Genomic DNA, 13,892 nt, shown 5'->3' with positions numbered 1-13,892 from the left:
TCCACATTCATACATACGCATCCATATCCACATCCACATGCATACATATATCCACATCCACATTCCCATTCACATATATACATCCATATCTACATGCACATTCACATCCATACATCCACATCTATATGCTCATTCACATCCATACATCCACATTCATGCATCCACATCTACATGCATACATCCATACATACACATCCACATTTACATCCATGCATCCACATCTACATCCTCATTCACATCCATACATCCACATTCATGCATCCACATCTACATGCTTATCTCCATTTTCACATCCTCATTTATACATCCACATCCCATATCCACATTCATACATACGCATCCATATCCACATCCACATGCATACATACATCCACATCCACATTCCCATTCACATATATACATCCATATCTACATGCACATTCACATCCATACATCCACATCTTTATGCTCATTCACATCCATACATCCACATTCATGCATCCACATCTACATGCATACATCCATACATCCACATCCACATTTACATCCATGCATCCACATCTACATGCTTAACTCCATTTTCACATCCTCATTTATACATCCACATCCCATATCCACATTCATACATACGCATCCATATCCACATCCACATGCATACATATATCCACATCCACATTCCCATTCACATATATACATCCATATCTACATGCACATTCACATCCATACATCCACATCTATATGCTCATTCACATCCATACATCCACATTCATGCATCCACATCTACATGCATACATCCATACATACACATCCACACTTACATCCATGCATCCACATCTACATCCGCATTCACATCCATACATCCACATCTACAAGCTTATCTCCATTTTCACATCCTCATTTATACATCCACATCCCATATCCACATTCATACATACACATCCATATCCACATCCACATGCATCTTATCATATTTTATCACTTCCCATATCTTTTATGCATACCTCTATGCATGAAATTCAATTATGCTAAAACTAACACTTTTATAATAAAATATTCAACTTTTATGCATACCTCTATGCATGAAATCCAATATGATAAAAGTAACACTTTTGATATAAAAAAAATTATCCTTTATGCATATTTCTATGCATGAAAATAAAAAATGATAAAAGTAACACTTTTGATATAAAAAAAATTATCCTTTATGCATGATATTAAAATTCAATTTCTCCATGATTATAATGAAATTCTTCAATTAATCTAGGATGATAATTCCTAGAATATGGTAGGAAGTCCTCTTTTTATGCTTTGAATGAAATTATTTTATGCATAATTTTTATAAAAATTTTGCCATAGCTCCGCTGCTATGACTGATAAATCTCAATTTTTTCTAAGGGATAAAGCTTATCATTAAGGAAATAATTAAAATGATCTCTAATTGGATCATTAATCTATAATGGATTGAATCATCAATATGCATAAACTAAAAGCATAGAAAAAAGCCATTAATTTGGCCTCAAGCATAGCTTAATCTTGGATTAAGGAAAAGCTTTATGAAAAGCTTCATTTGGATTGAGAATGGGTCATGAGTATGACCATTACTTGAGTGAGAGAGAGAAATTACATAAAAACCATTAGAATTTAAACATAAATAAAAATTAACTTCAATAGCATTTATTAAATTATGTAACTCTTCACTACTATTCACCAATTGACTTTAATAGCATTTAAAAAACCATACCAATTAAGCTTCTCAAGCTTGAGAGGGGTTGAGAAGAGAGAAACATTGAGAAATTATAGAAAAGATCAATATTCACTAATTACCTTACAAATTGCTTGATTCTTTGTTCACGGTAGAGGCCCCCAACCAATCAATTGGTTAAGTATGTTGATGGAGCCACTAATGGGGATTGAAGAAAGAGGGAAGATCCAAAAACTAGTGAATTATTAAATGAATTCACAGTTCTTGGCTTAGGTGGAGTAGAGTAACGATGCATAAACACTATCTATTTTTCAACAAGGGGGAGGCTTCTATTTATAGGAAAAATTGAGCTCCTAACCAAACAAACTGATTCTAGTATTTTCTAAATCAGTTTGGTCAATAATTGACCATTTTTAGGTCAGTTAAGCTAACTTTTTGGAACTAGACTTGAATGAGGAGAGAGGAGAGATGAAATATCTCAATTTTTATGAGTTTAAAACTCATTCAAGCATGTGAAATATGCACCTCCTTTAAAGAACTCCCCTTCCTTACATATGTGTCATAATGGAATCATTTTAATATTGCTCATAGTTTTTTTACTAATAAACCTTGTACATTTTCAACTCTTCATCTTATGTGAAATATGCACCTCCTTTAAAGAACTCCCCTTCCTTACATATGTGTCATAATGGAATCATTTTAATATTGCTCATAGTTTTTTACTAATAAACCTTGTACATTTTCAGCTCTTCATCTTATGTGAGCATTTACTCATTTTTGGATACCCAAAATATCTCATATTTTTAATATTGCTCATACTTTTTTACTAATAAACCTTGTACATTTTCAACTCTTCATCTTATGTGAGCATTTAAGGGACTCCCCTTCCTTACATATGTATCATAATAAAATCATTATACCCAAAATATCTCATATTTTTAATATTGCACATAGTTTTTTACTAATAAACCTTGTACATTTTCAACTCTTCACCTCATGTGAGCATTTACTCATTTTTGGGTATTTTCTTTTTACAAGTTGGATTTATCTCCTCCTTACACATGGATTGATGCTATTGGTCCATAGGAACCTTAATTGGACCATAGTCTAAAGATTTCTGAAAATCTAGACCCTTAGGCTAAGGTTCTTTATACCTATTTTCAATTAATTCCAATTGCACATTGGAAAATTCTTTTTGAATTTCTGTTTCAGGGGAACTCATCTGAATTAGAAGAGATATTTTTCTATCCAAAAATATTCAAAATCTGAATATTCTCTCTCTAGAATATTTTTCTCTCTCTAGGCTAAAACAGATAGAAACAAGGTCTTTATATTTCTGAAGAGGGATTGATTACAGGGAAAGATACTAGACATCAAAAAGGGGGTGGGGGAGGAATCTTACATTTAACATATCCTAAACATCCTTGTCAACTTAAAGTCTCAAGGGGGGGGGGCTTCTATACCATTAATAATATATTAATGCTCACTAGATACTTGGTTTATACCACAAACCCATGTCTCTAAATTCAAGAAACTATAACACTTGGGTACAAGGCAAATCCTTCCAATACCTTTGTGAGTGCACAACACGATTTAGGCTACAATTAATGATACAAAAAGGATGCAATTTGAAGACCTTCTAATGCTGTAATTTGGGGTATTTAGAGCCCATTAATTTATCAGAAATAATGATCAAAAACTTGAAAAGAATCATATAAAAATTCATAGCCAAATTCAAGATATAAACATTACAAAATTACTCTTTTTCACCTTTTTATGCCTAAATTTAAGCATAAATTATGATTATTTAAATAATATTAATCCTTCTCTAAAACTAAATTATTTTATCTTAAAATTAACACTATTTAATTAAATCTACCAAAAAAAAGATTAAATTTCCTTTCCTATCTCCATGTGTAAGCATGTGAAAATTGGAAAAAAAACATACTTTTGGGTCACAAAGAACACAACTTTCTACATTAAAGGAAGAGCAAGGGGAGTCGAGGGATTTATCCCATATGGCTGCAAATTCCTATTTCACAAAAACTATATCTAGCAAATTAGACCATTTATATCACAAATTAACAAAGAAATAGAATGGGGAGAAGGGGGAGAGCATTGACCTCACTTTTACGAGTATGAAGGCTTTGGAATTCACCTAGGGGGACGATCTAGGCGCCTACTTCTTGTGGATCCCCCCTTCCTTTTCTCCTTTTGTACAAGAACAAATGAGCACCAAATTCAAGGTTTGGGAGGAGGGCTCTTTATAGCCCAACTAGCCCCACATGGACTAGACTAAATGGTGGGCCACCCTCCACAAGACTCAACTACTTTGGGGGCTACCTAACTACATGTTACCGCATAAAGAGAGGCCACAAGGTTCAATTAACTCGGAGCTTTTGCATTATCCCATTTACACCTTATTAATTGATCATAACATTTTCAACCTTACAATTGGACATTTAATACTTCCAACCTTAATGCAACCCTTTATACCATATTTTTCCATAATTCCTATAAGGTGAACCACATACCTTAGTGTTTTTTATTTTCTTTTAAATTAATTTTCTTCCTTAATTTTTTGGACACTAAGCACATCATTTCCTCATTTTTCAAGAAGGCTCAACATAAATAATTATCTACATGTAAAGTATAATGTGCATAATGTGCACACCTAAAAATCTCAAGGGTAATTAAGGAAAAAATGTGTACATGTACACACATGCATGTGCTAGAGAGACATTTCACATTAATGTGCATGTGTGCTCATGGAGCATTAGAGGGGTTCTAACCCTTGAAAATTTTCAAGGTGAAAAATGTGCATGTGTACATGTGTGACCCTTCATATATTTTTATGAGATTTAATAATAAATTTATACGAGAAGAGAGTTAGTAGTTCTTTAGTCACATGGGGAGGGATCTTACAGGGTAAGACTCGCCTAATTGGGGAGGGATCTTATTTATACGAGAAGAGAGTTAGTAGTTCTTAACTCACATGGGGAGGAATCTTTTTTATACGAGCAGAGAGTTAGTAGTTCTTTACTCACATGGGGAGGAATCGTATTTATACCAGAAGAGAGTTAGTAGTTCTTTACTCACATGGGGAGGGATCTTATAGGGCAAGACTCGCCTAATGGTTTTTGGTTAGGAGGCTTATGTGTTAAACAAATGCCCCACCAAAGCATTGAACAGTGATGCCTTATGTCATCACTCCATTTTAATATTATTCTATTGAAAATGGTTTCCAAAATATAGAAAAGAAACCAAACAATGTTACACTTTTGTGCTATATAAACAAAAAAAAACAAAGTAAACTATCTTTTACACCTTACCCTCGAGGGGAGGGGAGGGGGAGGGGTTCACTGAAAATAAGTAAGTGTATCATGTATCCTTGCAGGTGAGAAGTCAAAGCTCTTACCCACCCAAAATTCATGCACCACTAGGGCTCAAAAGTGTGTGTGTTTTGGAATAAAAAGAGAAAAATGGGCTAACCTTTTTGTTACCCAAGTGTGGTTAGCCCACTACTCTCTAAAGTACAAGATCTTGAGTTCAAGACCTGTAGGATAGATCAATTTGGTCTCTTGGGATTGTTCCCACCACGTTAAAATCTTCTCTCTCAAAAGTGTGTATGTGTTGGAATTTAAAAAAAAAATGGGCTAACCTTTCTATCACCCAAGTGTGGTAGTTTGGTTAGCCCACTTCTCTCTAAAGTACAAGATCTTGAGTTCAAGACCCGTCTAATAGATCAACTTGGTCTCTTGAGATTGTTCCCACGATGTTAAAAACTTCTCTATCTCTCATACACACCCCGCTTGTTTTTGTCTTGCTTACTCACTCTTTTCCTCACACATTCTCTTACACACACTTCTTGTTTCTTTTGTCCCACACACGCATGGACTCTTGCGCTAGTAGAGCAGGGATAAAGTAGCCTAAAGTAGGCTTTTATGTGGCGGATTTGTCATCAGCCCATTGTGGGATATTCCTTCATCACCACTCTAGGGGGATGATTCACTTGAGTGTTCAAGGGCAAGACCCCCTCACACACGGTGTGAACACACGAGTGTCCCTTCCCAAGCTTCATACATCAGGGCTTTAACTTAAAACCCCAAAGTTGAGAAGCCCTAGCTTTATAGCTAGACCAACTTTTGAGGGAGTGACATTGACCTTAGGCCCATGTCACACACGGGGGGTGGATGGACGAGGTTCTTTAAAAAAAGGACTAATCAAAAGTGGCACCAGCCTGCTGATGTCTTGTCACAACATCGGCCCACCAACATTTGCATGCTAAGTTGGCATGCCAACTCAAGGCCAACTTTTGGGGGAGTTTGGGCCGTTTGTTCACCCTGCCCAAAGTATGAATAGTGAGAAAAACTGACAAAAAGTGCATTGCTTGCCCACCCACATGTGACAAAGTGCCCGTGGCCCCTTTGTTCACTTGCCCAAGTCACAAAAATGGCAAATTTACTCTCATAATAGGCTTTAAGTGATACTTTAGAACAACATTAGTAAATTTTTTTGAATAAAAATGGAATTTCATGTCCTCAAGAGCTATAATAGATAAGGGCTTCTTTTGATACCCCTAAAAGCATGCTAAACATAGGGCCTTTGTGTGTGCACCCGAGTTTCATCATTTCCACATGATTACTTGGGGTAATGATATTACATTTTGTGAGTGTTGAGGTTTAGTGAAAAAACTAGCTTCTCTTTAACTTATGTTGCCAGTTTCGAGAGTATTTTCTCTTCATATATGTCTACCTCTTGAATCTAGTCTATATTATGCAGGTCAATATTAACAAACTCAATTCCACTCAAAAAAGGCGCATCTCTTTTGAACACCGAATGTCCGGCATAGCCAATCCCGAATTTCCCTCTTCTAACAAGATCACAGAGTTTGCCTTGAAATTCCCCTCCCTTGAGCTAACAGCTCCTGTAATCATAGACTGGGCAGCTTCTGGCTATGAGCAGGTTCCAGGCACATAGGCAGCATGTTCAACCGTATAGCACGCAATCGAGAGTTGTTGGCAACAAGCCCCGAATCCTCAACAACCTTGAGAAAATTGAAGGAGCTAAAGGAAAGTATAGATGCAATAAACAAGGTGTACAACTTGTATGACAGTAACTACAAGGATGACACTAAGCTCAACAATGTGAAGGACGAGGTCAATCAAGATGAGAGCAATGTGCGTTCTATGATAAAGGCTTATTTAGACGATCCTCTCAAGCCTCTTCAGGGACCTTTAGTGCTACGCTCGCTTGACAAGGGCATCCCATTTTTACAATATGAGGTGCATGAATCTGCGCGAATATCTTCAGGGGACTACGGCCCCGTAGTATTTGATGATGTGCAGAATCCCAAGGAATTCTTTCAACAACGCAAGAGGGTCTCTGCCATCCAGCTGCGCTCAAGTGATCGTCTGGTAAGTTGCCTTGTTGTCACTTACTCTGGTGAAAACATGCAATCACAGACACTCAATCATGGCACTCATGAGCATGACTCCGGTAGCCATCTTAGCTACGTTCTCAATGTGTTGCCCAGCCACTACATTGAATTTATGTCTGGTAGAATTGGCTCTGTCCCTGGTATGGCTCCCCGTCCAATGATCACCAACCTTGCTTTTATTCTTGATGATGACTCTTCCGTCTATGGTGGTCCTTATCAAGGCCAGCAATTTGGATGGACCAAACCCAAAGGCTCATTCCTCTTGGGCTTCAAAGGTTGCCATGGTTGGTACATTGAAAACCTTCAGGTTGTCTATGCTTCCTTCTCACCTGCATATTGGTCCCCAAACTAAGTTACAATCTATCCAATGTGTCTCTACTTGTAAGATTTATAGTCACGACTATAGTTACAATCTATCCATGTAAGATTTATAGTCACGACTCTCCCTATTTCCACATCAATATTATTGTTTGAAAACTTTAGTATTTATATTATTTGTATATTTCTTATTGTCTCCTTGAATTATCACAAGAAGTTTTAGACATTTATGCCACTGTGATTCCCACATTGCGGATTAAGATTTATAGTCACTTCCACATCAATATTACTGTTTGAAAACTTTAGCATTTACATTATTTGTATATTTCTTATTGTCTCCTTGAATTATCAAAAGAAGTTTTGGACATTTTCCCACTATGATTCCCACATTACCAATTATGACAACATCATGAGCTTCTGCAGGTGAGGCGGAGCATGCCTAGCTGGGTGTGATGGGGGGCACGGGGCAGCTGCCTCCTACCCCCAAATGAGAAAAACTAGATTTTACAAATAATAAATTATTTTTCCACAAAAGAAAATATATTCTTCTTAAAAGGCAGACAGGGCCACATTCAAAAAATGGCTAATCAAGTCAAAAACAAGAATTGCAAGAACAAATGCCTCAAGCCATTATTGTATTCATAATCATATGAGAAAGAAGAAGAAAAAAAGTTACGATATTAATTTCAAACTTTAACTTTTAATTTTAGCTTTAAATATGCAACACAACAAAAAACATATAATCAATTTATTCAATTTATAAAATTAAATAATAAATTTATGTAGGAGTACTGAAAATTGCATAAAATCTAACAATTCCTCCCAGTAAAAGGTAGATTTCAAACTCTCAAATTTCAAGATACTGAATTGATTAACCGTACACGCAAAATGTGCACTTCGTTCTCTATGTACACAACTTTCGTCAAAGCTAAAGAATGACTTCTCTCTTTGACAAATTAAATTCTTTTAGTGTGTCATCACCTAGTTAATTTAAAAAAAAATAAAAAAGAAGTGTGTTGATTGCATAGGTGCTAGAGCTAATCAAGTACTATCTATTATTGCTTGGGCAACCATAATAAGCATCTATTGTATTAGGCATACATGAGTGAAACAACCCCCTTTCAGTCCTAAATGTTGTCTTCTCTTCATCTCCTTCCTTCATCCTTATTTAATGATATCTCAATCTTAAATCAATCTTGGTGAAGAACTTTGCCCCTCATCAAGAAGATCATCAATGCAAGGTATAGGGTACCTATTCTTGATTGTGACCTTGTTCAAGTCACGGTAATCAATGCACATGCAAAAGGACCCATCCTTCTTCTTCACCAATAGAATGGGAGATGCAAATGGAGATTGTGAAGGTTGAATAGGACCCATAGCAAGCAAATCTTGCACTTGCTTGGCCACTTCCTCTCTTTCTAACTTAGACAAATAGTAAGGAGGGTTGACAACCTTTGCATTTGGTTCAAGTACTATGGCATGGTCAATCTCCCTCTTAGGACTCTTTGGCACTTGCAAAGTATCTTCATACTCTTTGAGAAAAGCTACCATATCCTCATCCATGTGCTATCCACTACTTTCCATCTCCTCTTGGGTAATATGCAACACATAGATAGTGCAAAAAGCCTTAAGCTCCTTCTTGAGTTGCTTTGGAGTGATCGAAGAAAGCTTTTTTGGTGTATTTCTAGCAAGTACCACTTGCTCTCCATGATGTAAAAAGCTCATGAAACCTTGTTGAAGGTTCACGTGAATGTCACCACCAAGTGACATTCACGTGAATGTCACCAAGTGAAGCCAACCAATTACACCCCATGATAATGTCAATGGGACACATATCCAAGACCACCAAGTCACCTTCCCAAGTGTATGAAGAGGGTAGAACCACTTGTTGGGATTCTAGTGTGAATCCTGATTTCCTTGCGGCCATTCCGGAATATGTGTATTCTAGAAACACACATATTCTAATTTACTCTAACGTAGTCAAAACCCTTACTCATCAAACAGATCTGACTGCATCTATAAAGATACTTGGTCAGATCAAGGAAGAAACTTGCACTTGGATCATTGGGATCAACACACAAGTCAACTTGCTAGAAGCAGCTACACGCGGAAGGCAGATCAGATCCAAAGGCAAATGCGATCCAAAAGCGGATTAGATTCGAAGGTGGATGCGATCCAAAAGCAAAGGAGATCCGAAGGCGACAGATGCAATCCAAAATCGGCACAAAGGCGGATATGCGATCCGAAGGCGAAATGCGGATGCGGTCCGAATGCAAATGCGGTAAAAAGCAAAGGATATGCAGATCGAGGAATATGTCAGAATTGAATGCAGTCAATTCTGGTATAGCTCTACCATTCGTTCTGTTTGCAATCAAAGGCGCGGCAAAAAAGCTACTATTTGTAGACCGGTCAGACCTAAATATAGTAAATGATATTCAGGGCATATCCTGTGGAGAATCTATCCAAGGTTAATGCACTATACTCTTGGAAAAGATCGCTGCTTATTTTATTCCTTCGTGGGCTACAACTAAGAAGAAGTAGAGTGTGACACATAGTGTGAAAAGCAGAGAGCTGCGTGTGTGTGTCTAAAGAGCAAGGGTGAGTAGGAGCTCTATCTCCTTGTAATTCTTTGTGTATTGAGGATTAGTAAAACTATGCATTTTCCATGGATGCAGCCAAGATTTTGGTGTTGAACCATGTAAACCCTGTGTTGTCTCTCTCTCTATTTTTTCTGTCTCTATAATTTCTTTGTAACAATCTTTTCTGTCTATGAATCTCTTAGAGCTAAAATAGCAAACTCAAAATCTTGGGCTAGGACAACTGAGGGTTGCTCCCAACAACTGGTATCAGAGCAGAGTCCCACTTGCCTCTCCCAACAACTGGTATCAGAGCTCGGGTTGCTTAAAGAAGCATCAGAGCAGAGTCACTGGCTGTGAATAGCTGATCACTAGTTAGGAAGGAGGAGTTCCTTGTTTGAGTGGGAGTAATGGCAGAAGAAAGCAAGTTGTGGATAGAGAAATTTGATGCCAAGAATGCAAATAGAGGACTACCTTTACTAGAAGGACCTCTTCTTGCCACCACTGGAAGGTGTGGAGAAGAAGCCGGAGACTATGTCCTAGGAGGATTGGAAGGTCCTAGATAGGAAAGCCCTAGGGACCATCAGGTTGTCATTGGTATCTTCGGTGGCCTTCAACATCTCAGAGCAAAAGACTACCAAGGATTTGATGAAGTCCTTGGACACATTGTACGAGAAGCCATCTACATCAAACAAGGTGTTCATGATGAAGAGACTCTTCAATCTGAAGATGGCAGATGGTGGCTATATTGCAGAACACATGAATGAGTTTAACACACTCATTAGCTAGATGGTGGCTATATTGCAGAACACATGAATGAGTTTAACACACTCATTAGCTAGTTGGTGCGGTCAGTCGTTACATTCGATGATGAGATTCAGGCTCTCATCATGCTGTCCTCTCTTCCAGATAGCTGGGATAGTTTGGTCATGGGCTGTGAGTAACTCAGTACTTGGCAGTGTACCTCTCAAGTTTGATGATGCTGTAGGAGTTCTTCTATCTAAAGAGATGAGAAGAAGGAGCTCCAGTGAAACATCAACCTTCGCTATGCCAATGGAATCTAGAGGCAGGAGAAAGGAGAGAAGCAAGAGTCAGAAGCGTGACAAATCCGAAAAGAGGAGTAAGTCACGGACAAAGATCGTAGAATGTTGGGATTGCGGCAAAAAGGGTCACATGAGGAAGGACTGCAGATTCAAGAAGAACGAGTCTGAATCTGTTGAAGACACCAGATCCTCAGAGGCCAACACTGCAAAGAAGGATGTACTCATACTGTCCTGTGAGGATGAAGACGATGCCTGGATAGTAGATTCCGGTGCATCATTTCATGCCACCCCTCACCGCGCCACCGCAAGTACTTCCTTGACTACACCACAAGCAACATGGGACACGTACTGCTCGGAGATGATGCAGTATGTAAAATTGTCAGGAAAGGGATAGTTGCCCTGAGGTTGCCAAGTGGAAATGAATGGATCCTAAAAGAAGTCGAGACCTCAGAAAGAACCTGATTTCCATGGGTCAGTTGGATGAAGATGGCTGCATCTTATGTTTTGGGAAGAAGCAATGGAAGGTTACAAATGGAGCCATGGTGGTTGTTGCAAGAGGAGACAAAGATGGGACACTTTATCTTTGCAAGGGTAGCAGCCAGCCAACTTCTTCTCACGTTAACACCGCAAGTGTGAATGCCGCAATCTGGCATCACCGGTTGGGGCACATGAGTGCCAAAGGGATGCAGATTCTTCACTCTCAGAAGAGTTTATCTGGACTAAAGAATGTGGATCTAGAGTTCTATGAGGATTGTGTGTATGGGAAGCAGAAGCGGGTCAAATTTGCAAAAATAGTAAATGAGAAGAAGACCCGAAAGCTTGAGTTGGTTCATTCAGATGTGTGGGGACCTGCTAGTACGTCTTCGCTACTGGGAGGAGCTTCATACTATGTCACCTTCATAGATGATGCTACCAGGAAGACATGGATCTATGTCTTGAAGCATAATTTTGACGTGTTCTCTACATTTTGAAAGTGGAAAGCCATGGTAGAGAATGAAGCAGGTGCAAAGCTGAAATGCCTGAGAACCGACAATAGAGGTGAGTATTGCTAGCAAGGAGTTTGAGAAAATCTGTGCTAGCAATGGCATTAAGAGGCAAAAGATAACTCCAAGAACACCTCAAGAGAATGGAGTTGCTGAGAGGATGAACCGGACTATTATGGAGCGAGCAAGGAGCATGTGGTTGCATGCGGGGTTCCCTCTGGAATTCTGGGCGCAGAGGCCATGAATACAGCAGTATACTTGGTGAACCGGTCTCCCTCTATTGTCCTAGATGGAACGATTCCTAAAGATGTGTGGACAGGCAAGAAGGTGAATTACGGCTAACTGAAAGTGTTCGGGTGTGAAGCCTTCATGCACTTAGATAGTGCACTCAGGTCAAATCTCAGAGCGAAGTCCAAGAAGTGCTTTCTCGTCGGATATGGGAAAGGGGACTTCAGATACAGGCTTTGGGATCCTAAATCCAAGGCCGTATTTAGGACATGGGATGTTGTTTTCAACGAACAGAAAGTGTTCAAGAATAGCCTGCCTGACCACCAGGAAGAAGCGGGAGTAGGTGATGATTATGTGGAGCTAGATGATGACCAGCCCTAGGATAAAGAAAACAGCAACCCACAACAACTGCAATAGGAAGAACCTCAACCAGTCTCTTGAGGAGTACTCGGGAGAGGAAGCCTCCTCAGAAGTATGTTCCATCTTTCAACTATCTCTTACTTACGGATTTTGGTGAACTGGAATCCTATGAGGAAGCCATGTGGGATACATTTAACGAAGAATGGGAGAAAAGCATGGATGAAGAGATGGATGCCCTACACCAAAACCACACATGGGATCTGGTAAAGTTGCCCCCAAAGAAAAAAGGGCACTGAAGAACAAGTGGGTATATCAGATGAAAGAGGAAGAAGGGGGCAAGAAGAAATTCAAATCTTGGCTAGTCTCGTGAAGGGGTTTGCCCAAAAGGAGGGCATTGATTTCAATGAAATCTTCTCTCCTGTGGTGAAAATGAACTCCATAAGAGCTATCCTAAGTCTGGTGGCTGTCCACAATTGGCATCTGGAACAGATGGATGTCAAAACCGCATTCCTTCATGGTGGTTATTTGGAGGAGGAAATATACATGGAACAACCGCAAGGACACACCGCAAAAGACCAAAAAGTTCTGGTCTGTAGGTTGCAAAAAAGCCTCTATGGGTTGAAGCAGGCACCTAGACAGTGGTACATGAAGTTTGACAAGTTCATGCTTGAACATAGTTACAGGAGATCTGGACCACTATGTGTATGTGAAGCCGGGGGGCGGGCTACGGGGGTGAGTGGGGGGGGGCTGAGGGGGGTTGCGGGAGGGTGAGGGGGGGGGCTGCAGAGAGAGAGAGGGGGGGGGCTGCACAGGGGGTTGCGGGAGGGGCTGCGGAGGGTTGCGGGAGGGTGCGAGGGGGCTGCGGGGGGGGGGGGGGGGGGCTGCGGAGGGTTGCAGGGGGTGAGGGGGGGATTTGTAATGCTTTGTATTTGTTTACGAAAGAAGGTTGCATGGGTGAATGTGTGTTGAGGAGATAGTTTTATTGATAAGAAGCCACCCATATATGAGAACCCATTAAGATTTTCAAAAGATATGACGAAGGGCTACCCGACATTGATCCTCAATTTGATTAATACCTTGCTGTATTCTTTTGATAGATCAAGGGATCAAGGTGGACCACCTAGTTTTAGTCAAGGGATCAAGGAGGACCACCTAGTTTTAGTCTTGATCAGGATAGAGAGGTCACAGATGGGAGAAAGATCTACTATGTGAGAAAAGATGCAGAGTCGTTCCTCCTGCATGTAAGCCTTTCTGCAAACCTAT

Source organism: Cibotium barometz, chromosome 25 (genome assembly GCF_041138505.1).
Source record: "Cibotium barometz isolate CiBa-2024 chromosome 25, ASM4113850v1, whole genome shotgun sequence".
Taxonomy (NCBI): Eukaryota; Viridiplantae; Streptophyta; class Polypodiopsida; order Cyatheales; family Cibotiaceae; genus Cibotium; species Cibotium barometz.
This window is presented reverse-complemented; position numbering follows the sequence as displayed.